This window comes from Gracilinanus agilis, chromosome 4, assembly GCF_016433145.1.
Source record: "Gracilinanus agilis isolate LMUSP501 chromosome 4, AgileGrace, whole genome shotgun sequence".
NCBI lineage: Eukaryota > Metazoa > Chordata > Mammalia > Didelphimorphia > Didelphidae > Gracilinanus > Gracilinanus agilis.
Genome location: NC_058133.1, coordinates 273,527,593 through 273,553,839, shown reverse-complemented (window position 1 = coordinate 273,553,839; position 26,247 = coordinate 273,527,593). Strand labels below are relative to the sequence as shown.

At 40.4% G+C, this 26,247-nt stretch overlaps 1 protein-coding gene across 1 annotated transcript in view; it reads left to right on the top strand.

Annotated features, from left to right (window-relative positions):
- CCND3 (cyclin D3) overlaps nucleotides 1-26,247 on the top strand; it is a 119,873-nt gene that overhangs the window by 67,933 nt on the left and 25,693 nt on the right. The window lies entirely within an intron of this gene.

Below are 26,247 nucleotides of genomic sequence, written 5' to 3'. Positions count from 1 at the left end.
TTATAGAGTGCTTTGAGGTTGGCAAATATCTCATTCGATCCACACAACAATCGTGGGAGAGAAGTGCTATTGTTATTCCCATCTTACAGATGAGGAAACTGAGGTAGACTTGCATAGAGTTCACTAGCCTCTGAAGCAGGATTTGAACTTCCTGACTCCCCATCCCGCACTCTAGTCATTGGATTGTTTTTGTTGCAGCAAAAAAACTGGAAATAGAGTGGATGACCATCATTTAGGGAGCAGATGAACAAATGATGTCATATGAATATATTGTTCAGCTGCAGGAATAACAACAGGAATCCTTTCAGAAAAAAAAAAACTTTGAAATTAAGGCACAATAAAGTGAGAAGAACTAGAACAATTTGTGTGACAATAGCAACATTGCAAAGATTAACAAATGTGAGAGACTCCAGAACTCTAGTCAGTGCAATGATCAAATGTGCTTCCAGAGGGCAAAGGGTCAAGCATGCTCCCCATGTTCTCTGCCTCCCCACAGAGGGATGAAGAATCCAAGGGGCAGAAGGAGACACACTTTTTTGGGACATGAAAAATGTGTGAATTTGTTTTACATAATTATGCAAACACAAGGGTTAAGTTTTTCCTTTAATGCTGGGGAAGGGTTGGGTTAAGAGTAGAAAGAGAGTTAGAGCTAGGGCTGGTTATCACTCCCCTCCCCCCAAAAAAGAAGAAGAGAGTCATTGAACTACATTAAAATCCACAAAGAGAACTGAAAGACTTTCAGAAAGAAGCAAAGATTAGCAGGATACTTCTGAAAGTAAACTGTTGAATTTATATTATGTTCTTTTATAATTAGTTATTCTGTATATTTTTAAAAACAAGTTGTATGTAATATATTTTCACATATAGTCCTCATTTTCTGATCTAGTTTTTATTTAGAAATGTTCTTGAGGGACAGCTGGGTGAGAGCCAGACCTGAAGATGGGAGGTCCTGGCTTCAAATCCGACCTCAGACACTGCCTAGCAGGGTGACCCTGGGCAAGTCCCTTAACCCCCATTGCCTAGCCCTTACCACTCTTCTGCCTTGGAGCCAATACACATTATTGAATCTAAGGAGGAAGGTAAGGGTTTAAAAGAAATGTTCTTGGGGTAGTGTTTATTAAATTCTGAAATTTTTAGAAAATTTAATAAATAAACTGAGGAAGTTGGCTTAGTGAACTTCTAAGGCTTTTTTCAGCTATAAATCTATGATTCTATTCTATTTAGTTCAATACGTATATATTAAGTATTTACTATCCAGCAAGCACTGAGGTATGAGGCACCTGGAAATAAACAGGCGCATAGATAATTAGATAGAAAATAAATACTCTTGGTGGGGGATAGGGGAACACAAATAATTGAGGGAATAGGAAATGGCATCCTATAGGAGCTGCACTAAAAGGGAGCTGAGGATTCTAGTAAGAGATAAGGATGACAGCTATTGTTATCTACCATTTTATAGAAAGAGACACTGAGGTCCCTGGCTAGTAAGTCCAAGTATTAAACCTGTGTTTCCTGACCCTTGGTCCATCCTTTCTCCACAACACCTTCCTGCTTTTCGTAGAATTTCAGAGTTGGAAGGGACTGGAATTGGCACATCTACTTTGTTTTTGTTTTAAATGCTTATTTTCTGTCTTAGAATCAATATTGTGTATCTATTCTAAGGCAGAAGAGTGGGAAGGGCTAGACAATGGGGGTTCAGTGGCTTGCCCAGGGTCACACAGCTAGGAAGTGTCTGAGGCCAAATTTGAACCCAGGACCTCCCTTCTCTAGGGAGCCACCCAGCTGCCCCTGCACTTCTACTTGGAAAGGAAATCCTTTTACAACATGGCCCACAGATGCAATTTTCTCCTTTGTAAAATGAGAATAATCATACTTGCACTAGAGAGCCTGGGATCAACTATATGAAGCTCTTAGTAAAGAGGAAACAGAGGATCTTCATCAGATAGGATGGATGACACTTAATAAATGGGGAATTGAACTGAATTCAGTTCAAACCTACCTTTGAAGAAGAACCGTGACCTGACAAGCTGGGATGTGTTCAGAGGAGGGGAACCAGGATGGGAAGGACCATGAGTCCGTGTCCTTGTTTTAAGGAAGAGACATCTCAGAGGATGACATAAAGGTTCTGCTCAAGAAGCTGAAGAATCGTCTTGGACAGGAAAGAGGAATTTGCCTTGTTATGTTTGGCAGAATGAGGAGCAAGGGGCAGAAGTGGAAAAGTGGCCAATTTAGGCTTGACAAGCAGGTAAATTTTCCTTTAAAAAATAAAGCCATTTTGGCTGCCTCTTTAAGGAAAGGCTTGTTTGGTCGGTTGTAATGAGGATTCTTTTTCCTTTTTTTCCCAGTTCTTAGCAGGTAGTCAGTGCTTGATAAATATTTGTTGAGGTACAGCTGGGTGGCATAGTGGATGGAGTGCTGGGCCTGGAGTCAGAAAGATCAGAATTCACATCTGACCTCAGAAAAACTTAGTAGGTGTGTAACCCTGGGAAAATCACTTAATCCTATTTGTCTTTAAAATAAAAAATAAAATATTTATTAATAGATTGATACATTAATTAGTAAAAATCTGGATTCTCTTATTCCCACCTACCCCTCCCATTGAAAAAGAAAGAAAAACATTCTTCACTTTTATTTCCATCATGAGTTTTTTTTATTGTACATGTGACAGGTGTCTTCAGCCACAACATGGGGAATATGGAAATATGTATTGCATGAAAGCACTGAATTTATCTATATCAGACTATTTACCGTCCCAAGGTTAGGGGTAGGGGAAGGGAGGGAGAGAGAATCTGAATCACAAAATATCAGAAAATGATTGTCAAAAATTGTTTCTACATGTAATTTTAAAAAAATTCAGTTTTGAAAAGTCTTCATTCTAAGTCAATCAATGAATACTTATATGTTTATTATGCACCAGGCGTGGTACTAAGCACTGGTGGAGTACCAAAAAAGAATCAAAAGAGTCTCAGCCTTCAAGAAGCTTACAATTTAAAGGGGAAGAAAATATGCAAACAAATATATACAAAGCCAGCTAAATACAGGATAAATAGGAAATAATTAACAGAGGGAAGGCATTGGAATTAAGAGGGATTGAGGGGCAACTAGATGGCTCAGTGGATAAAGAGTAAGACTAGAGAGGGGAGGTCTGGGTTTCAAATCTGGCTTCAGACACTTCCTAGCTATGTGAATCTGGGCAAGTCACTTAACTGTAGTTGCCTAGTCCTTGCATTTCTTCTGTCTTAAATTGATTCTAAGACAGAAGGTAAGGATTTTATTGTTGTTTTTAAAGAGGACCTGGGATAAGCTTCTTCAGAAGAGAGCATATTTCCTTCTGATTCCTTTAGAATCCAGGTTAGACTTTGCATTGGGATTCTGTCTCAACTGTGAGTTGGTCTAATTATTGTTGAAGTAGTTTGCATCCTTAAATTATCTGATACTGGGAATTAAATTTAGTTGGACTGAAGTTCTATGTAAATGGAAGTTTTGGTAACATAAATATCCATGATGCCACTGATATTCTTTCTTGACTCAAGTCAGTAGTTAGACATAAATCAAAGTTCTCCCTTGCCTTATTAAATTATATACTTTGTAAGTAATAGATAGCACAAGTTGCTGGTGTTGAGAAAACAAATAAAAACTATAAACTGGTGGCCAGTCTTCTGGTACTCGGAGTCTCTCTCTCTGCGACTTTGTCTGTCTGTTTGCTTGTCTGTCTGTCTCTCTGCCCAGCCTTGGCTGGGTTGATTGGCAGACCCTCAATCCCTTTTTCGGGCTGTTCTTGAAGCTTTTGCAGTTTGGTCAAACTTGATATGGCCTGCCTTCCAGTGAAATAGCCTTTGTGAACCCAGGGTCTCCTCCATGCAGTGATGGGACATGAACGCATTATAACAGTTGCCACCTGGAGATAGAAGCTTCATTTTTGTTCCTCAGATGATGGCAGTGACTAATCATGGAAGTTTTTGACCTGCCAGGAGATGGAGGAATGACCTAGAATGCCATTTGGAGGGAAATTTGGGGGCAAGAGATTCAAAACATACCAGGGTAGGTAGTAGTCACTGAAGAGCTAGGGCTAATTCTAGGGAGCACCTCACAGGCAGAGAATTTCTCCTAGGCACTTTGGGGAGTGTGTATGTGGTGAGAATATATAATAGAAAATCAATAGAATTCTAGACTGATAAAGATGGAGTAGGACTGAGTTAGGGGATAATAGTTGTAGTAGTAGCACAGAGTAAATTCTTCAGAAATATGTTTTCATTCATTCATTAAATAGGCAAAGTTGATTGAGAACCTGACACTCAGTAACTGATATTGAGTCAGATGGCAGGGACTCTGGTTCCTAGAACTCTCCCTCTTGCATCAGGAATCTTTTTTTTTTTTTTAATCTTTCCCTTGAATGCTTTTTTGGTTCATTCGTTGGTTTTCTTTTTTCTTTTCTTTTTTTCTTTTAATGAAAAATTTCCACATCAGTTTTCCAAAGTTATATGATCCAAATTGTCTCTCTCCATTCTGAAGCTAACGAGCAATTCAATCTGGGTTATACATGTGTTATCACACAAAACATTTCCATATTATTCATTTTTTGAAGTATAAAACCAAAACCTCAAAACATACACCCAAATAAACAAGTGATAACTCATCTGCTTCCATCTGCATTCTGACTCCAACAGTTCTTTTTCTGGAGGTGGATAATATCAAGAGTCTTTTGCTAGGCCTGAGAATGAACTATTCTGGAGAAAAGGTGAACAGGAAAGAGCAGTCTCCTGGTTTGAGGATATTTAACCATTTCCTTAGTTATTCCCTTAAATAGACTTGGATGTGAATGCTTTCTCTTTTCTTTTTGGATGTCTTGAATTAGTTTGATTTACTTTAAAAGCAAAGAAAAAAATGTTATAGCCACAACGGACCTTCAAAATCATCTAGTGGGGACAGCTAGGTGGCTTTGTGAATTGAAAGCCAGTATTGAGTCTGAGAAAGAAAATAAGGGTTTTTAAAATGTTTTTAATTAAAAAAGAAATCACATTTCTATGTGTATATGATATATACATGTTTATGTATATGTGAATATATATACACACATATATATTTTTTCCTCAAAGATCTTATTTTTTTTTTCTAATTGCCTGCAATTTTTTTTTAACCCGTACCTTCTATCTTAAAACTAATACAGTGTTTTGGTTCCAAGGCAGAAGAGCTAGGCAATGGGGGTCAAGTAACTTGCCCAGGGTCACCTAGCTAGGAAATGTCTGAGGCCAGTTTTGAATCTAGGACCTTCCATCTCTAGGCCTGGCTCTCAATCCACTGAGTCACCCAGATGCCCCCACAGAACAATTTTTAACATTCTTTTTTTGACATTTTGGAATCCAAATTCTTTTCTTCCCTCCCTCTCTTCTCCCCTCCCTAACATGGGAAGCGATTATACAGGTACTGTCTTAATATGCATATATTTATGGATACATATGTGTTTATTATATAAATATATATGTGTATATAATAATCTTCATTCTAAGTCACAAGCAGTCAATCAATCAATAAAGACTGATTAAATGTTTGCTATGTGATGGGCTTCAAACTTAATTTTTTTCCCACTAAGTCATTATAATTCCTTTGTAAGTGAAATATGAAATCAGCTGGCATTCAAGCCCACCCAAACCTTTGCAGTTTTCCTCTTGGAGCCATGCCCCACGTATTCTGTGAATCAAAGACTCTGACCTCCTTGTTTTTACCTTGTGTGAGATGCACCCCAGCCCCAGTCTCTGGGCTTTTTCACTGGCTGTTCTCCAGGCTGGGAGTGATCTCCTGTCTTTATCTCTGTCTCCTGACTTCCTTCAGCTCACAACTAAAATCCCTCCTTCTAGAGGAAGCTTTTCTCCTCCTCCTAAAGACTAGTTCAGTGATGGCAAACCTATGGTACGCCGTGAGTAGCCATTTTCAATGACATTTTCAATTTTCAGTGGCCACATACAGAGAAGCATGGGGCCGCATGCCGAGGATGAAACATTTGCTGTAGTGTAGTGTAGACACTCTGTGCACTGTAGATGATGATTCTACCTATATTAATTTACCTATTTTGGTTTATTAAAGACAGTTATATATTACAATTATACGTTTTTGTTATTTAAACTATAAATATTATAGAATTATGTTTTTTTTTCTCAAAGTGACACACCACCTGAATTATGCTTGATTTTTTGGCAAATTTTGACACACCAAGCTCAAAAGGTTGCCAATCACTGGGCTAGTCAGTGCCTTCCCTCTATACTCATCATCTCCAATTTGTCTCTTATATAGCTTGTTTGTAGATATTTGTTTTCATGTTGTCTCTTCCATTTGATTGTAAGCTCCTTGAGAACAGAGACTGTTTAGATTTTGTCTTTGCATCCCAGCACCTAATGCATAAATGCTTTTTGCTTGACTGATTGATCCTGGGCATTTTGTTTATTTTTATTATGATTGTATTGTTATTATATTATTAAAATAAAATTTTATTTTATTCAGTTAAAAACATTCTGGGGAGTCCATCGTTTCACCAGAATTCCTGCCTGAGTAGAAGTGACACCCAAAAAAGCTGCCCTAGACATTTTTAACACATTTTTTTAGGTACCAGTGAAACAATTGAGATGTCCACCCATTGTCCCCTGAATGACCAGACTGACTCCTTTCTGTATTTTACATTTCCTAAAGGATGCTGCTTGGGCCATTTTATGAACAGAAAGTGCTATAATCGTTATAAGGTACAAGCCACTCATAGTCAGATGGTATCATGGAAAGAACCTCAGGTTTGGAGTCAGAAAACCTGGGTTCAAGTCCAACCACTAACACTAAATGTGTGCCCTTGGGCACATGTGTTCCCTGGGCTTCCACACTCTCCTCTGTGAAACTGGGTGCTTGGATTAGGCAATCTCGATGGTCCCAGCTCTAAATCCTGTGACTCTGTGATGGCTTTCCAGGAAGGCATGGGTCAGGATGACTTAACTTTGATGGGCAGCCTGGCATTGCTGGCCTTATTCTAACCCGCTTTATGGTGCTCTTCAGACCTGAGATAAATAGGATTCAGATTTGCTTGGACATCCCATAACAATCACAGGGAAATAGGAAACAGGAGAGGAAGAAAATAAGCATTTATATGGTGCCTTGGCCCTTGGCAATTTTTATCTCATTTGATCCTTACAACAACCTTGGGGGATAGGTACTATTATGATCCCCATTTTACAGTTGAGAAAACTAAGGCAGACAGAGGTTAAGTGACTTGTCCAGGGTCACAGCTAATAAGTGTGAAAGGCTGGATTTGAACTCTAGTCTGTTTGACTCCAGGCCCAGAACTCTATTTACTGAGCCACCTAGCTGCCCCAGTCATCTTCCAGAGCATTATGTGTGCAAAGGGGAATTTAATTTAGTTCTCCTTGGCAAATATTTCACTCAGTTTTTTGGGAACCCTATTGGGATTGGGGAAGTGAGAACCTGGGTGCTGACTGCAGTTTAGTGAATTGAAATAAGGCAGAGATGCCTAATAATAGCTAGTATTTATGAAGCACTTTACATATTCTCTCAATGGAACCTCACCACAACAGGGTGAGGTAGGTATTAGTATAATCCCCATTTTACAGATGGGGAAACTGAGGCTTGGAGAGGTTAAGCAGCCTGCCCAAAGTCACACAGCTAGTTAAGTGTCGGGGACAAGATTTGAATCCAGGCTCTTTTGGCTCAAAGTCCACAGCTCTTTCCACTCCACCAGTGTGACTAGTTACAGACCGGTTGGCTAAGGTGTTTATTAAGCCTGAGAAGTTACCGTAATAATAACTCACATTTACATAGTGTTTGGCAGGTGGTTACAAAGCACTTTACATATACATATACATAGGGTTTCTTAACCTGGAGTTCTGTAAATTTTTTTTGACATTTTTTTTTATAGCTAGTATTTATATAGTGTTTTAAGGTTTGCAAAGCACTTTAAATATGTTAGCTCATTTGATCCAACGAAGTGCTATTATTTCCTCCATTTTGCAGTTTTTTCAAACCCTTATAAGACTGGGAGGTTAAGCGACTTGCCCAGGGTCACTTAGCTAGTGTCCAAGGCAGACTTTTAACTCAGATTTTTCTGAGTACAAATTATATGTTTTATGTACTTTATAATTGTATGCATTTTAAAATTTTCTCTGATGATAATACATGTATAACCCAGTGGAATTGCTTGTCAGCTCTGGGAGGGGGTAGGGAAGAGGAGCGGGAGACCACATGAATCATATATAACCTAAGAAAATTTATGCTGAAAATTTGTTAATGGAATAAAATAAAGAGAAATTAAAAAAAAACAACAAAATCTTTAAAAATTACTCTGAGAATGGGGTCCATAGGCTTCATCAGATGCTAGAAGAGTCCTTGGCACATAAAAGGTTAAGAACCCTTGATCTAGACTGAAATAATAGACTTCTCCCAGGCCTCCCTGCCTCTAGTCTCTTCCCCCACTTCCACCCTTTCTTCACCAGCTGCTCTAATCTCTTGATCCTGATATTCAAAGTCCTCTACAATTTGGTTCCCACCTATTTTTCTAGGCTTATCTCACACTTTTCCCTTTCACATTCTCCACATTCCAGCAAAACTAGACTATTCCCCATTCCCAGTTCTTGCCCTGCCCTTACTGTTTTTTGCCTTTGCTCAGACCATCCCCACTCCCCAGTTTCTGTTAACAGGCCCCATTTGAATCTTTTGGAATCTCTTCCTTCAGGTCCCAATTCTAATGTCTCCTCCTCCTTGAAGTTTTCTGGTCAGTAGTGATCTGTCCCTAAGGGCACTTCTCTTGCTCCTTTGCAGAGGTAGGGGATTGTGGGTGGGCAACCTGGCATCTGTTGTCAGATTTGGTTAATGTTTTGGTCAACTTCACAGAGCTGCTTTTAATTGTTTTTCCTTAAAAATTTTTTTGTTACAAAAAATGTATTTCTGAGGAAGGAGATGAAGATCATATAAACATGATAATTTATTTTTAAAAGCAGGTCAAAAAAAGTAAAAGCAATCTCTCCTCCCTCAAATTTCTCATAGTGTTTTGTCTATATCTTTCCTTTGCTCCCTTTTACTTAATCTCACTATTACTGATATCATAGTTACTTGTATTTATATATATTTTTCCCCCAACCCCTTTAATTTTTCATAACGCTTTGTCTATTTCTCTCCTTCGCTCCCTATTATTTCATCTCACCCTTTCTGGTATCACAGTTATTTGTGTATCCATATATTTACTTCCCCCTCCCTTCCTTTAATTTCTCATGGTGCTTTGCCTATATCTCTCCTTCACTCCCTATTATTTCATCTCACTGTTCCTGGTGTCATAATTATTGTGTATCTATATATTTTACACCCCCCCTTTAATTTCTCATGGCATTTTGTCTATATCTCTCCTTTGCTCCCTATTATTTCATCTCACTGTTCCTGGTGTCATAATTATTGTGTATCTATATATTTTACACCCCCTTTTAATTTCTCATGGCATTTTGTCTATAGCTCTCCTTCACTCCCCATTACTTCATCTCACTATTTCTGGTGTCATAGTTATTGTGTATCTATATATTTTACACCCCCCCCCTTTTAATTTCTCATGGCATTTTGTCTATAGCTCTTTTGCTCTCCATTACTTCATCTCACTATTCCTGGTGTCATAGTTATTGTGTATCTATATATTTTATACCCTCCCCCCTTTAATTTCTCATGGCATTTTGTCTATAGCTCTCCTTTGCTCCCTATTATTTTATGTCACTATTCCTGGTGCCATAGTTATTGTGTATCTGTTTATTTTACACACACACACACACACACACACCCCACTTTAATTTCTCATGGCATTTTTGTATATCTCTCCTTTGCTCCCCATTACTTCATCTCACTATTCCTGGTGTCATAGTTATTGTGTATATATTTTATGCCCTCCCCCTTTAATTTCTCATGGCATTTTTTCTATATCTTTTCTTTACTCCCTTTTACTTATTAATCTCATTACTCCTGGTATCATAGTTTTTTACTTGTGTGGCTATATATTTTACCCACAACCCTTTTAATTTTTCATAGCATTTTATCCCTTTCTCCCCTTTGCTTCCTTTTACTTCATCTCACCATTCCTGGTATCACAGTTGCTTTTGTATCTCTATTTACCCCTTTCTCATTAGGTGATACATTCCTAGAGAACAAGCTCTGGGTCCCACTTCCCTGGATGTCCAGTGCCTAGCCTAGTGACCACTTAGTAGATGATTATTGAAATGAACTGAACTGGCTCTTTTTAACCTGTGAGTCAAGTCATACAAACATGCTCACCGCCCATTTTACAGATGAAAGGGCAGCATTTCCGAGAGCGGTTAGGCTGACTGGCTCCAGATGACACAGTTATTAAGTGATTGAGCTAGGATTGACATTGAGATCTTCCAGCTAGCTTTCACCCATCAGTCTCCATCTTTGGGGTCCTCGAGGTGGGCCATTGAGCTTCTCTGAGGCACAGACCGTCCCCCCTAATCTCAGCCGGTCACCGTGCCCTCGTGGACCCTCGCCTAACCGCTGCCAGTGCCTGTGCACTTGGGGAGGGACCCTGGGTGGGTGAGGAGGGTGGGAGGGTGGTCTGGGCTAAGAGGGCGTCTGGATCAGCACCGATCCATCACGGTTGACTGGGAAAACAAGGCAGGGTGTGTGGGGCCTGGGTGCCGGGGCCAGCTGAGGAGAGAGGCTGAGTCTGTGGCCCTGAGACCCACGGGAATTTCAAAGGCTCCGGAGTCTTATCAAACAAGGTCAAGTTAGGGAAAGCACTTTGAAAAAACGCCGAGCCCCAGGCAAACGGTTGTTATGTTTCCAGTGGGAACAGAGGGTGGCGGGCGGCCGCTGACAGGCCGGGGGAGAGTGATGAGATCAGCTAGCCCCCTGAACCATTTTTTAAGAGTCAGGTCAGACCAAGGCCAGGAGAGAGGAAGAACAGAACTGGGTGCTCTCTTCAGAGCAAGGCAGGAACTGAGCCCTGTCGATATTTCAACCCCCAAGCGCATCTGACGTTGGGCGGCTGTTTCTCTCCAGACTGGGGGGGTGAGCGGGAAGGGGGGGTGTTAAATCAGGCTGTTGTCAATTGGTAACACGGGGCATCCAAGGCCCAGGGTGGCCTTGAGTCAGGGGCCCCTGGCAGGGCGCTGGGAGAGTTTCCACAGGCCGAGCAAACAAGCTAGAGCACAGGCTCTCTGGGAACTGAGAGAGCTCTCTGGCTGTTGTTTTTCCACCTGATTGAAGTCGTACCCGGCAACCCCTGCACTGCCCCCCTCCCGCCCCTTGAGAAAGGGAAGGTGCCTGGTGCCCTGGGAGCCAGATCTTGTTCCATGACACCCCCTGTCAACGAACCCTCTGTGAACTGAGTGTGCACTGCAGAGGGTTAAACAGCTGGAAATAGCTCCGGCGAGCTGGGGGTTTTCTTTCAAGTGAAGTCGAGCCTTGGTGGGGCCTTTGATGAGACTCATTTTTAGAAGTCTTTGGGGGACTGAACAAAAAAAGGATCTGGGGCATATGGGTCACATTTCCACACACTCACGCACACACCCTCCACCCCCACAACCCCCAAGCTCCCCCACATACATATGCTGCCTGTTGTTCTACTCTTGGTGAACTAGGGGCTTTGACTCATCCCCATGCAGGTGGTGGGGTACAATTTCTATGCTTTTATTTTATTCAAAGATATTTTATTTTCCCAATGACACGTCATCCTAATTTTTAACATGTGTTTTGTGAAATTATAAGATCCATATTGTCTCCCTCCTTCTCTTCCCTCCCCTCTCTTGGAGATGGTAAACAATTTGATCTGGATTATATATGTATTATCATGCAAACCATTCTTCTACATTGGTCATTGTTGTAAGAGAATCCTCATATAAAACCAAAAGCCCCAAATAAAGCTATAAATAAACTAATGTGGAAGATAGCATGCTTTGATCTGCATTCAGACCCCAACAGTTCTTTTTCTGGAGGTGGAGGGCACTCTTTGTCATAAGTCCTGCAGAATTGTTCTGGATTTTTGTATTGCTGAGAGCAGCCAAGTCTTTCACAGTCATTCATCCCACCATATTGCTGTTACTGTGTACAGTGTTCTCCCAGGGCTGCTTATTTCTCTCTGCATCAGTTCATGGAGGTCTTTCCAGCTTTTTCTGAAATCATCCTGTTCATCGTTTCTTAGAGTACAATAGCATTCCCTCACCAACATATACCACAATTTGTTTATCCATTCCCCAATTGATGGATATCCCCTCAATTTCTGGTTCTTTGCCACCACATAAAGAGCTGCTATATTTTTGTGCAAATAGATCCTTTCCCCCTTTCTGTGATCTTTTTGGTATATAAATCCAGAGGTAGTATCGCAGGATCACAATTTTATAGCTCTTTGGGCATAGTACCCTCTACAATGGGTAGATCAGTTCACAATTCCACCAACAGTGCATTAGTGAGAGGGCAGCTGGGTAGCACAATGGATTGAGAGCCAGGCCTAGAGACGGGAGGTCCTAGGTTCAAATCTGGCCTCAGATATTTCCTAGCTGTGTGACCCTGGCAGGTCACTTAACCCCCATTGCCTAGCCCTTACCTTTCTTTGGCCTTGGAACCAATATATATTGGTATTGATTCTAAGGTAGGTGAGGGTTTAAAAAAAACAAACAATACATTAGTGTCCCAATTTTGCCACGTCCCCTCCAACATTTATCATATATCACCTTCCTTTACTGTTGTATTGGCCAATTGGATAGGTGTGAGGTGGTACACGGTACAATGTCTGATGGGAAACACAGCCATTGTGGGGCAGAGAGCTCTTTTTATCTTGAAGTTTAGAAAACTAGCTCCTTTAGGAGAGTTGGAAAGCAGAGCGCCACAGGGATACAAACTGTGATCCTGAAGCCATCTCAGCTTGTCATTAACTCGGACCCCAAGAGAGTGGGAGCTGGAAGATAATGTCCTTGAAGAGGGACAGGTGGAGTTCATTGTGGTTGTGAAAACCAGGAAAATTAAAGCTGTGTTGCTGGGACCATTCAAGGGGAAGACAGTTGATTATCATCAGGGATGCTTTAGGTCAGATTTATTTTTTTAAACATTTTATCAATATTATTTTTTTTACATTGCCTAAATTTCCCCCTCCCTCTCTCAGAGAGCCATCCCATATAGCAAAGAGTATTTTTACAAGTAAAGAAAAAGAAGAGAAAAAACCATCAGCAAAACTGCTCAATGCATTGAAAAAATCTGTAGGTGAGATTCTTGTATTCTCTTGGACCAGATGGCTCAGTCATCATCGAGTTATTTTCTTTTTTCTAAGTGTAAAGGAACAGAACTTGTGATTTAGCATTTGATCCTGGTGCGTAGTCATAAAATCACAATTCTAGAGCTAAAAGGAACTTCAGAAATTTTCTACCTGATCCAATACACTCACTGTACAGATGAGGCATCTGAGGCCTAGGGAGATTAAATGCTTTACTCAAGGTTACTCAGGTCATACTTTGACAAGACAAGTTTTGAACCTGGATCTCTGACCCCAGAGCAAATGCATGCCCCAGTTAGCCAATAATTATTTATTAGTGGTCCAGTGGTTCATGCTGCCTGTTAATGAGGACAATGTTCTCCTGGCTCTGCTCACTTCACTTTACATCAGTTCATGGAAGTCTTCCCAGGTTTTTCTGAAAGCATCCTGCATACCATTTCTCTTTCCCCTCATCTAACTCCCCTGGTATCGTTCCTCCGGTAGAATGTAAGCTCCTTGAGGGCAGGTGCTGTCTTATTTTCTTGTACTTCTATTCCTAGTGCTTAACATAATGCCTGTTTAGCATATGGCAAATGTCTAATGAATCTACTTCTATATTATTTATCTAAATTCAGGATGGTAGTAGCTTACTACTGGGGGAAATCAGAAAAGACCTTGTATAGGAGATGGCACTTGAGTCAGGAGGGGATCTAGGACTTCCAAGAGAGTAAGGTGAAGAGGGAAAGCATTCTGGGCATAGGAGACAGATAGCATGTACAAAGGTACAGAGATGGAAGATGGGATGTCATGGGGAACAGCAAGGAAGCCAGTTTTAATGGAACATGCCATACTTGAAGGAAAATTGTGCCTGACTGTGTCTACAAATTAATATATTTGTGGGTGGACACCTGAAAAGGAGAATTGGAGACTGAGGCAAGATGAATGAAGGAAATAGAAAGAGAGAGAGAACACAACAAAGGAACAAAGACTCAGAGACAATAGCTTCAGGAACATGGGATTCATCATGCTTGCTTTTCTGATGGTGGCAGAGAGTTGCACATGTTCCCAGACTTTTATTGGGGTGTCAAGGAATGTGGAATGGGAGGTAGCTAATGAACATGTGACATGGTATAGGACTTAACATTGGCTCAATAGACAACCACATGATCAAAGAGGATGAGTTTAGTCAAACATGTGAGCTGGAAAGGAATGTGGTCTGATAAGGTGTTAGCTAGGACCATTTGGCCCTGAGCAGGAATTCTTCTGACCTTTTGGTTTGGAGAGTGATCAGGATTAACAGAGTACCCATTACATACAATGATCAAGAAATAAAATGACCATGAGTGTGATACTTGAGTAGATAGGTTACAATAACCGCTCATCAATAATACTTTCAAGATAAGAATACACCTGGTATGCCACAAAAATAAAGTGGGATCATCCTGGAGGCAGATTGTAAAGGACTTTTAAATGCCTAACAGAAGAATTTGCATTTTATCATAGAAGTGTTAGGGAGCCAAAGAAACTTATTGAGCAGGGGAGTGACTGGGTCATTCCAGTGTCTTATGAGTAATAATAACAATTCATAAAAAGTTAAGAACAGCATTTTAGTATATGGTGCCATAACCAAATACTCATAATCTCCAAGCTATGTAAAACAAAAGTAAAATTTTTAAATGTAAAGACCTAGCCAATTAAATAGAAACAATGTGGGAAAATGGATAGAGAACAAGTCCTCTCCATCATCTAGTCTGCTGCCGGAATTGTTCTTGTAATGTTTTCAGGGAGTCTGTAAAAGCTAAGCTTATCTCCTAATACATGTATTTAATTACATGAAGCAGTTATCCTATATACCTGTGAATTTGTTCACAGACTATCAAGTATGAAAGATTTGATAGTTTGATAGCAACCAGGACAAAAAAAAAAACAATGAGAAGAAGAAGAATTAACATTTAGATAAACCTTATTTACATACTTATCTCACTTGATGTTCCCCCAACTTTGTGAGGTAGGTTATCATTCTTATCTCCATTTTACAGAAGAGAAAAAGTGAGGCCCAAAAGGGTTAAGTGACCTGATGAGGAAGCTGTGTGGAGAATGGATTGGAGACTGGAGAGGCTAGATGTAGGAACAGATTCAGAAGTCTAGTGCAATAGTCTAGACAAGAGGCAATGAGGCTTCAAACTAAGATGGTGGCAGGGTGAGTGGTGAGAAGGCAACTAAAAATTAGCTAGAAAATGAAAAGAAAAAGCAATGTTTCCCAATATTTTTCTTTTCCTTCCTTCTCTCCTTCCCTCCTTCCCTCCTTTCTTCTTCCTTTCTTCCCTCTTTCCTTCTTTCTTCCTTTCCTCCTTTCTCTTTCCTTCCTTCTTTTCTTCTTTCTTCCTTTCTTCCTTTCCTCCTTTCTCTTTCCTTCCTTCTTTTCTTCTTTCTTCCTTCCTTCCTTCCTTCCTTCCTTCCTTCCTTCCTTCCTTCCTTCCTTCCTTCTTTCCTTCCTTCCTTTTTTCCCTCCTTCCTCCTTCCTCCTTCTTTCTTTCCTTTCTTCATTTTTCCTTCTTACCTTACATCTTAGAATCAACATTGTAAATTGGGTCCAAGACAGAAGAGCAGTAAAAGCTAGGCAATGAGGTTTATGTGACTTGCCCAGAGTCACACAGCTAGGAAGTGTCTGAGGCCAAATTTGAACCTTGAATCTCTGTTCTCTAGGCCTGGCTCTCAATCCAGCAAGCCACCTAGCTGCCCCTCAAAATTTTTTGGTCATTGATGCACCTGTGAAATTACCAGGGAACATTGGGGAAGATAATCATCTCATCCTCTAAATCAATAGTTCTCAAACTTTTTGATCTCAGCATTCTTAATTTTCTTAAAAATTCTTCAGGACCCTCCTCTCACCCCCACTGTTTATATATGTTTATAGTTTATCTATTAGTCTATACTGTATTAGTCATTAAAACATCTCAGTATTATTATGAAAACAGTTTTGACTTTGCAGACTTCCTAAAAGGGCCTCTGACTTGACCACACTTTGAGAACCCCTGCTCTACATACTTATCTGTACCTTGGCAACTGTTTTGGGCACTATAGCCCCATGAAGCAGAGAGAAAGTCAACTCTCTGAACAAGTTTTACAAATATAGATGTTTAATAAGTACTGATGGTTTCATCTTTTGACAAGCATTTCACAGTGGGTAAGATTATCAGTCCTTTGGCTCTGAGCTGCAGGTTTTGCATCAGAGGTGCTAATTTAATTTAAAACCTTTACTTTAAATCCTTACATTCTGTCTTGGAATCAATACTATATATTTGTTCCAAGGCAGAAGAGTGACAATGACTAGGCAGTGGGGGTTAAGTGACTTGTCCAGGGTCACACAGCTAGTTAGTGTTTGAGGTCAGATTTGAACCTAGGACCTTCTGTCTCTGGGCCTGGGCTCTCAATCCACTGAGCCACTTAGCTGTCCCTAAAAACCTTTACTTTAGATTTGAAAGAGACTACAAAGTTTGTTAATCCCTAACCTCTTTCTTTTCCAAATCATGGGATCACAAGTCTGGGTCAGGAAGAATCATTCGAGGCCATTGAGGGAGCCAAAGAAGTTTCTTGAGTAGAGAAATGGCTCAATAGTCCCTTACTTTACAGATGAAAAACCTTTCACCTCAGGATGAGAAAGTGACTCGCCCTAGGTCCCATCACTGGCCAAACCAGGACTGAATGTGAGTCTCCCGACTCCTTCCTTAGCCAGGATACTTTCTTTAATCTCAGCACTGACTATCTACATTTGCAAAGCACTTTAGACAACATGAATTCCGGTTCCAGCAATCATTTCAGCTTTGATTATTTACCAAACTGTCAGTCTTCTTCACTTTCTTGGCCAAGAGATGATGCCACTATCCTCAGAATGGAGCAATCCAAAGGTGGCTCAGTGAACTGTATTATAAAGCCGCGGTCATCAAAACAATATGGTACTGGCTAAGAGACAGAAGGGAGGATCAATAGAATAGACTTGGGGTAAATGACCTCAGCAAGATAGGATACAATAAAGCCAAAGATCCCAGCTTTTGGGATAAGAACTCACTGTTTGACAAAAACTGCTGGGAAAAATTGAAAAACAGTATGGGAAAAATGAGGTTTAGATCAACATTTTACACCCAAGATAAATTCAAAATGGGTAAATGAGGGGGCAGCTAGGTAGCTTAGTGGATAGAGCACCAGGCCTAGAGACAGGAGGTCCTAAGTTCAAATCTGGCCTCAGACACTTTGTAGCTATGTGACCCTGGGCAAGTCACTTCACCCCCATTGCCTAGCCTTTACCACTCTTCTGCCTCGGAGCCAATACACAGTATTGACTCCAAGATGGAAGGTAAGGGTTTAAAAAAAAAAAGGTAAATGACTTAAATATAAAGAGTGAAATCATAAATAAATTAGGTGAATATAGACTAGTATACCTGTCAGATCTGTGGGAAAGGAAGGAATTTAAGACCAAGCAAGAGATAGAGAATGTAAAATGAATGACTTTGATTATGTCAAATTAAAAAGTTTTCGTACAAAGGTGGCTCAGTGGATAGAATGGTGGACCTGGAGTCAGGAGACCCAAATTCAAATCAGACCTCAGACATTTACTAAACCTGGGCAACTCTCTTAACCTCTGTTTGCCTTAATCCATTGGAGAAGGAAAAGCAAATCACTTCAATATCTCTTCCAAGAAAACCCCATAGACCCATGGGGTCACAAAGGGTTGGACACCACTGAACAATAATAATAACAATTTCAAGAGACGTTTCAAGTCTAGACTATTGGAATAGTGTTCTGATTGGTGTCTTTGTCTCGTCACTCACTTCGTGATTTCATCCATCCTACGAGTATCTGCCAGGCTACTTTTCCTGCAACACAGCTTTGTCCACGTCACTCCAAAAAAAAAAAAAAAAAGACTTTGTCCATGTTTGCTCCAAAACATTTAATGGCTCTCCATTGCCTGCAGGATAAAGTCCAAACTCTAGCCTGGCATTCAGAGAGCTCCATGATCGGTTCTCAGCCAACTTCCCCAGCCTCTTCCACTCTGCCCCTTATGCAAATTCTCTGCTCAAGCCAAACTGGTCTAGTCAATGTTCCCTAAACACATCGTGTGCATTCCTTCGTTCTGTACCGTTACTCATGCGTGGAATGCTTTCCCTCCTCTCCTTCGCTTTGTGCAAATCCCACCCTTTGTTCAAAGCCAGGTTCAAGTTCCATATCAGCAGGGTATAGCGGAAAGAGCTCCAAACCATGAGTCTCCGGAGAGGGGAGATCAAGAAAGTCCTAGTTCTGCCCCTATTCTTGATTCATGAACTGGAGTGAAATGTAGAATGCTCCAGGACTGCCTCTCCCAGCTCTGACATTCTTTGCCCCATGTTCTAAACATCATATATTCTCAGGTCCCTTCCAGCTACACTGAACCGAGCTCTCTCTTCCATCCTGTTGTGTTCTAAGACCCCTTCCAGGATTCAGGCTCAGTTAGGTCTTACTGTACCAGCTGGGGATGATCTTCCTTGGAATCTTGACCCTTAGCTCCCTATACCAGTGATGCAGCCCTTAGCACGTGCCAGCCTATATTATGAAAGCCTTTTGTGAAATGTCTGTATTGTCTTCCCAACTAAACTGTAATCTCCCTGAGAACAGAGGCTGTATCTTCCCTTACTCTGTGTTCTCATGTCTGTGGTGCCCTACATATAAAAGGTATTTTAATGCATGTTTTAATTTTTTTCATGATTCATTTCACTCAGCAGGCATTTATGAAGCAACTACTACACGTAGAAGAACATTGTTAGTTTGCTTCCAAAGAAAGAACCAAAAGAGCAATGATGGTGAACCGTTTAGACACCGCCTGCCCTGCCCTGCCCTGCCCCACCACTGGGTGCCATGTCACCTCCCTGCCTTACCCCAAAGAAAGAACCAAAAGAGCAATGATGGTGAACCTTTTAGACACCGCCTGCCCTGCCCTGCCCTGCCCCACCACTGGGTGCCATGCCACTTCCCTGCCTTACCCCAAACAGGGGAAGGAGGAAGAAAGGGGAGTGGCCTGAGCACTCTTCTCAGGGGAGGGAGTAAGCACTTCCATTGGGCTGCTAGGTAGAGGGGCAGGGAGGGGTTGTGGAGAGGGGGAAGGAAGCAGCTCTGCCCAAGCCCCTGTGCCTTTCTAGTAAACTAACTCTGGCCGCCGGCAGTGTGCATGGCCACAGAGATCTATGCATGCCGTCTTTGGCATGTGTGCCGTAGCTGTGTTTACCGTCATAGTGATAGAGTCTGAGTGCAAATTGAGACATACTATATTTCACTTTATTTCTTTACTTTTTTTTTGTTTGTTTGAGTTCTCTTGGACAAAGTGACTAATATAGAAAGATGTTTTAACACTATTACACATGTAAAATCTATATCAGATTGCTTGCTCTCCCAGGGAGGGGGAGGGCATGAAAATAAAATTGAGTGAATACTCCTGATATTTTAAATTAAAGGATTTAATAATAACAAAAATGAGAGGGAAAGGGATTCCTTCAGCCAAGTGAGCAGAGCTCAGAGCCAGAGACCCATACACCTGCCACACTTTAACCAAAGCAAAGCCCAAAAAGAGTCCCATAGCATAGGTCTCAGCCAAATTTTATCTCACAAGCCTTTGTACATCAAATGAGGATGTACTAAAAAGGATGCTGGGAATGTAGCTCAGGTGTGGCAAATTTTCCACCTGCACAAGGGGAAAGAAGGAGAGGGAGAAAAAAAACAAAAGTTAAAAAAAATTTTTTACAGGTAATTTGTTTTTTACAGGTAAAAAAATTCAACAACATCATATTAGTTTAAGAAAAATAGCCAATTTTGACTAAGATAGGGACCCTGCTCTCAATCTAATAATAATAACAAATAATAACTGACTTTACATAGCACTTGGAGGCTTTTGAAGTTCTTTAAATAAAAGATCTCACTTCATCCTCACAACTCTCTGAAGGTGTCCTTATTTTATAGTTGGGGAAACTGAGGCTCAGGAGGGAGTTCAATGACTTGATCATAGTCATTCAGCTGGTATGTATTCAATCCTAGAATTCTACTGACTCTGAATTTGGAAGGAAGAAAAGATGGAACGATGAAAGGAAGGAAAGAAGGAAGCGAGGATAGAGGGAAGGAAAGATGTAAGAAGGAAGGAAGGAAGGAAGGAAGGCAGACAGGCTTCCATAGAAGGAAGCATTGTGTTTGGGGCATTTTACACAAATAATGTATAGTAAGGAGATCTAACTTCTGAGTGTCAGCCACAGCAAATACACATACTGTCACTTAGATTCTTAGTTTCAGTTATTATTATTATTATTATTATTATTATTATTATTATTATTATTATTTTGTTTATCTNTTATTATTATTATTATTATTATTATTATTATTATTATTATTATTATTAACTTGTTTATCTATACTAAATATTGATTGCAAGGCAGAAGAGTGGTAAGAGCTAGGCTATTGGGGTTAAGTGACCTGCCCAGGATCACACAGTTGGGAAGTGTCTGAAATCAGATTTGAACCCAGGATGTCCCATCAGTTATTATAATAACTAATGATTCTTTACCGTTAATATCTCATGATCTCATGATCCTATGTAATAGAATAAAATTAATCTCATTTAAAGGTAAGAAAAATGAGGCTTGGAGATGTTAAATGACATGCTCACACTCCATGTTAATATATATTTTAATATAACTAATATATATATTAATATTTGAATTCAGGTGGAGCTCAGGTCTTTTCCTGGTTCTGTCCCCCATGCTAGTACGACCTGCCTGTCTGGGTTGTGGTGAGGGACAGAATGAAATAATGGATGTGACTAGTCCATTTTAAATACTCTTTATTGCCTGAAGATGCCTAGGGCAGGATAGAGATAGTAAATAGACTTCTAGTTCCTCCTCAGTCAGAGCACTTTGGTGGGAATTCTCAGAACACCAAACCTCCTGCCCGTGTGCTTGGTGAAGCCGAGAAGTAATGCTTTTTGAAGGATCCACCTTTCCGGATTCTCTAAGCTTCTGTTGCCTCCAGGAGCCCTGAGGTCGACTCTCCCTACAGTTTCAAATCTCCACACCAAACAGCCACCAAGGTGACTCCTCCTTACCTGAGGCAGGTTCCCATAGCTAGCCCTCCCTCCTTCCCTGATCTGAAGCTTCCAACCTACCTTAGGGTTTCTCCTTCTTCCAAGACCTGTTCCTATCTAGAAGCCATCAGCTCCCGGGGCAGGAGAAAGCCTGGGAGGTATGTGAGTGAGTTGGGGTTGAGGAGGAGGGTAGCGAAAGGAAAAGAAGGTTTAGGAGAGCAGACCAGCTAGTGTCAGAGAGCTTTGAGGCTGCCAGAATCTTTTTTAATAGCAGCTGATTCACTGTTTCTTGCTCATTGTACAGAAGGGAATTCATTTCACTTTCCCCTGGGTCTGAATCACTGGGACAGGACCTTGTTGTTACATAGGAAAGCTCCTGAGGGAAGCTTATCCTGCTTGCAGCCAGGAGGAGTTTGGGATAACTTCTTTCCAGACTGGAAGGGAGTGAGCCAAAACTGACCAACCCAGAGACCTTCTTAGGGCTACTCTCTAGTCAGAGACCTTGTTACGCTTCTGCTCTGCAATCTGAGGTTAGTCCTTTGGACTCTCCCAGTTCCTTTGTTATTATTCAGTTGTTTTCAGTCATGTCCAACTCTTTGTGACCCCCATTTGGGGTTTTCTTGGCAGAGATACTGGAATGGTTTGCCATTTCCTTCTCCAGCTCATTTTACAGATGAGGAAATGGAGGCCATCAGGGTTAAGTGACTTACCTGGGATCACACAGAGAACAAGTATCTGAGGCCAGGGACATCTATGTGGCTTAGTGGATAGAAAGTCAGGTCTGGAAATAGGAAGTTGTGGGTTCAAATCTGGCCTTAGATACTTCCTAACTATGTGACCCTGGGCAAGTCACTTAACCCCAATTCCCTAGCTCTTACCACTCTTCTGCTTTGGAACCAATACTTAGCATTGATTCTAAGACTTATGTATTTTCTTTTTAAGTATTCAAGGCTGCCCCAGGTTTCTAGCAATGGAATTAAAAGCAAATGGTTGAGTCTTTTCTTCAATCTCTTGACCTGGTTGCTTTTGACTCTGTAGATTTCTGCCACAAAGCATGGAATGCTAGAGCAGTTGGGATTATTTGGCCAAAGAAGGGAGAAGGCTGGTATATAGTTTGAGGAGGATACGCTGTTATTGTATATGGAAAGATATTGTATAGGAGCCAGGGAACAATTTCTAGAATGAATGACTGTTGATGAGATTCAGTTGGTCAGTAGTGTAATAGAAAAGGCAATGGGCGAGAATCAGGATGCCTAGTTTCAAGGTCAGCTTTCCTCTGTCACTAATTTATACTGTGAGACCTTGGGCAAGTCACTCATCCTCTGATTGTTCCTCTATGAAATAAAACATGTTATATACTATAAACTCTGGATAACCAGGAATCCTATAAACACACTGGAATCTCCTAAGAGTTTTTCTTTGGGGTTTTTTTTTTTTAGACTGGACCCCTGACTTCATTAGTTTAGGGAACCCTGGGGAAGGAACTCTCTCTACCAGTGCACAATGGACAACTACTCTACAGTGCATAGTCTTAGAGAATTGCAGAGTGTATCAAAAGATTAGATGACTTGTCAAATGATCATATAGCTAATGACTTGTCAAAGGATCATATAGCTAATTTGTATCGAAGGAAAGATTTGAACCCCATCTTCTGGACTCTTGGGCCAGCAATCTATCCTTTATGCCATGGCCAAGTATCTCTAAAACATTAAAAAGAGAATGGTCAAGGGATATGAATAGGCAGTTTTCAGACGAAGAAATCAAAGCTATCTATAATCATATGAAAAATGTTCTAAATCCCTCTTGAATAGAGAAATGCAAATTAAAACAAGCTCTGAGGTATAACCTCAGACCTATCAGATTAGTCAATATGAGGTAAAGGAAAGTGATCAGTGTTGGAGTGGATATGGGAAAATTGGGACACTGATGCATTGTTGGTGGAATTGTGAATTGATCCAACTGTTCTGGAAGGCAATTTGGAATTATGCCCAAAGGGCTTTAAAAGAATATATACCGGGGCAGCTGGGTAGCTCAGTGGATTGAGAGCCAGACCTAGAGCAGGAGGTCCTAGGTTCAAATCCAGCCTCAGACACTTCCCAGCTGTGTGACCCTGGGCAAGTCACTTGACCCCCATTGCCTACCCTTACCAATCTTCCACCTATAAGTCAATACACAGAAGTTAAGGGTTTAAAATTTAAAAAAAAAAAAGAATATATACCCTTTGACTCAGTAATACCCCTTCTAGGTCTGTATCCCAAAAATTAAAAAAAAGGGAGGAGAGGACCTACTCATACAAAAATATTTATAGCTGCTCTTTTTATGGTGGCAAAGAATTAGAAATTGAGGGGATGTCTATCAATTGAGGACTGACTGAACAAATCATGGTATATGATGGTGCTATTGTGCTATAAGAAATAATGAACAGGATGATTTCAGAAAGAATTGGAAAGACCTACATGAACTGATGCAGAGAGAAATAAGCAGAACCAGGAGAACAGTGTACACAGTTAACAGCAATATGGTGGAATGATCAACTGTGATAGACTTAGCTTCTCTCAACAATACAATGATCCAGTGAAGACAAAAGAATTCTGTCTACCGCCAAAGAAAGTTGGAGTCAGAATGCAGATCAAAGCATACGATTTTTTACTTTCATTTATTTGGATTTTTATTTTCATATGATTGTTTCGTATGGTTATTTTCTCACAAGAACAAACAATATGGAAATGTTTTACGTGATAATACATGTGTAATCCAGATTGAATTGCTTGCCAATTCCAGGAGAGGGAAAGGAAAGGAGGGAGGAAGACAATTTGTATTATATAACTTTGGAAAACTTATGTGGAAATTTGTTATTACATGTAATTGGTAAAATAAAATATCTTTATAATAAAAAAACATTAAAGAGAGAATTCTTAAGAGAAGGATATATAGTAAAGATGGTTCTCAGGGTGGGGGTGGGGGTGGGGGTGGGAATTCAGGGTTATTTTTTTCAGTCCTATCCAACTCTCTATAACCCCATACGGAGTTTTCTTGGCAAAGATAGTGGAGTGGTTTGCCATTTCCTCTCCAGCTCACTTTATAGATGAGGAAACTGAGGCAAATGGTGTTAAGTGACTTGCCCAGGGTCACAAAGCTAATAAGTGTCTGAAGCCAGATTTGAGCTTAGGAAGATGAGTCTTCTTGACTACAGACCAGGTACCCTATCCCCTGTATAAATGAACTACCCTTAGCAGGGAAAGGGAAGAATATATTGGGAAATGAAGAAGATGTAAAAACAAAAGATTTCAATAAAAAATAAAATAAAAGGCAGATAAATGCCTGACTGAAATCTATGTAATACTGCCAAATAAAATTTTTCTTCTCATATCATGCAACATCCTCTATTGTTTATGAGCTCTTTGAAGAAAGGGATTGTATCATTTTTCATGCTTGTATCACACCAGCACCTAGCACATAGTGGGTCTTAAAAAAAAATACCTTACCTTCTGTTTTAGGATGGATACTTAAGGATCTGTTCCAAGGCAGAAGAGTGATAAGGGCTAGGCAATGGGGATTAAGTGACTTGCCTAAGGCCACACAACTAGGAAGTATCTGAAGCCACATTTGAAAACAGGACCTCTCATCTCTAGGTCTAGCTATCTTTCCTCTGAGCAACTCAGCTTCTCCCAGGTATTAGGTCTTAATAAATATTGATTGAGGTTGTTAGTCCTCTTTGTGCCTTTGGGCCTTCATGGGTCCCAACTAGCCCCGGAATAGTATAATTCTCGGCATCCGGAAATAACATTGAAGGAGTTGTTAAATGAATTGTGATCTACATTATCCTTTCTCCAGCCCCATTCAAAATTAACTTCTCCATGACTCAGCAAAGAAACTCAATGGCTCTGGAATCAGAGATGAGACCAAAAACAAACCCTCAAAAATGTTTTCTTTTCCTGAAGGAATTTTCTTTAAATATCACTTATTTTTCTGCCAGAAAATCCAGAGGGCTGTCTCCATATGGTCTGCAGTGACCCACAGTCTGATTTCCCTGAAATTTGCCACTTCCTCTTACCATACTCTTCATCACAGTTTATAAGTGGATAAATCCATGTCTTCTTCCTAGAAGAAGACTGCTTGCTTTCATATCTGCTCCCCCCTTAGACTCATCTATGCCAAGTTTGTACCTCCTCCTCAGGCCACTATAAAGTTCTCGGGTGAACTTCAGGTTACTACTTCTAGGAATCCTTCCCTTGACTAACCCCACAGAGCTCCATTTTCTCTAGCACCATCCCAGTGCTTGTGCTGTAAAACTATAATATTCTAGGGTTGGTTAGGAGCCATTCCTCACTATTTGTAGGGACTGGTCAGTTTTAGAATTGGAAGGGACCTTAGAAACCATCCGATCTAGCCTCCTTTTTCTTTAGAAGAAACTGAGACCCCGAGAGAAGAAGAGATTTTCAATAAAGCCACATATATTATCTAACAGTGAACCAGAATTTGTCTACAGATTCTTTGATTCTTTGTTGCATGCTTTTTATAACCCACAATACTCAAGGATAATCCAGAATTCAGTTCTGCTTGACTGTGGAATGGATTATGATTATTTTTTCCCCAGTAGAGTTCTGGTTCTGTTTTGCTGGGAGTAGAGTCAATTTATTTCACTTTGATTAGCTTTAGTTAAATTTAACAAGCATGAATTAAACGTCTACTGTGTTCAACTCACTGTGTTAGGCTGTGGGTCCTGGGCAGTTGGTGAACCTATCTCATTGCTGAAAGTACTGGATGGAGGCAGCAGGAGATATGGTATAGCAGGAATAGCCAACTGGCTTAATTAGCTTTCTGTGGATAATGAACAGTTAAATCTACTCTACCCACCCCTATTCTCCTTCTTCCTGTTTTTGTGTTTGATATATATATATATATATATATATATATATATATATAT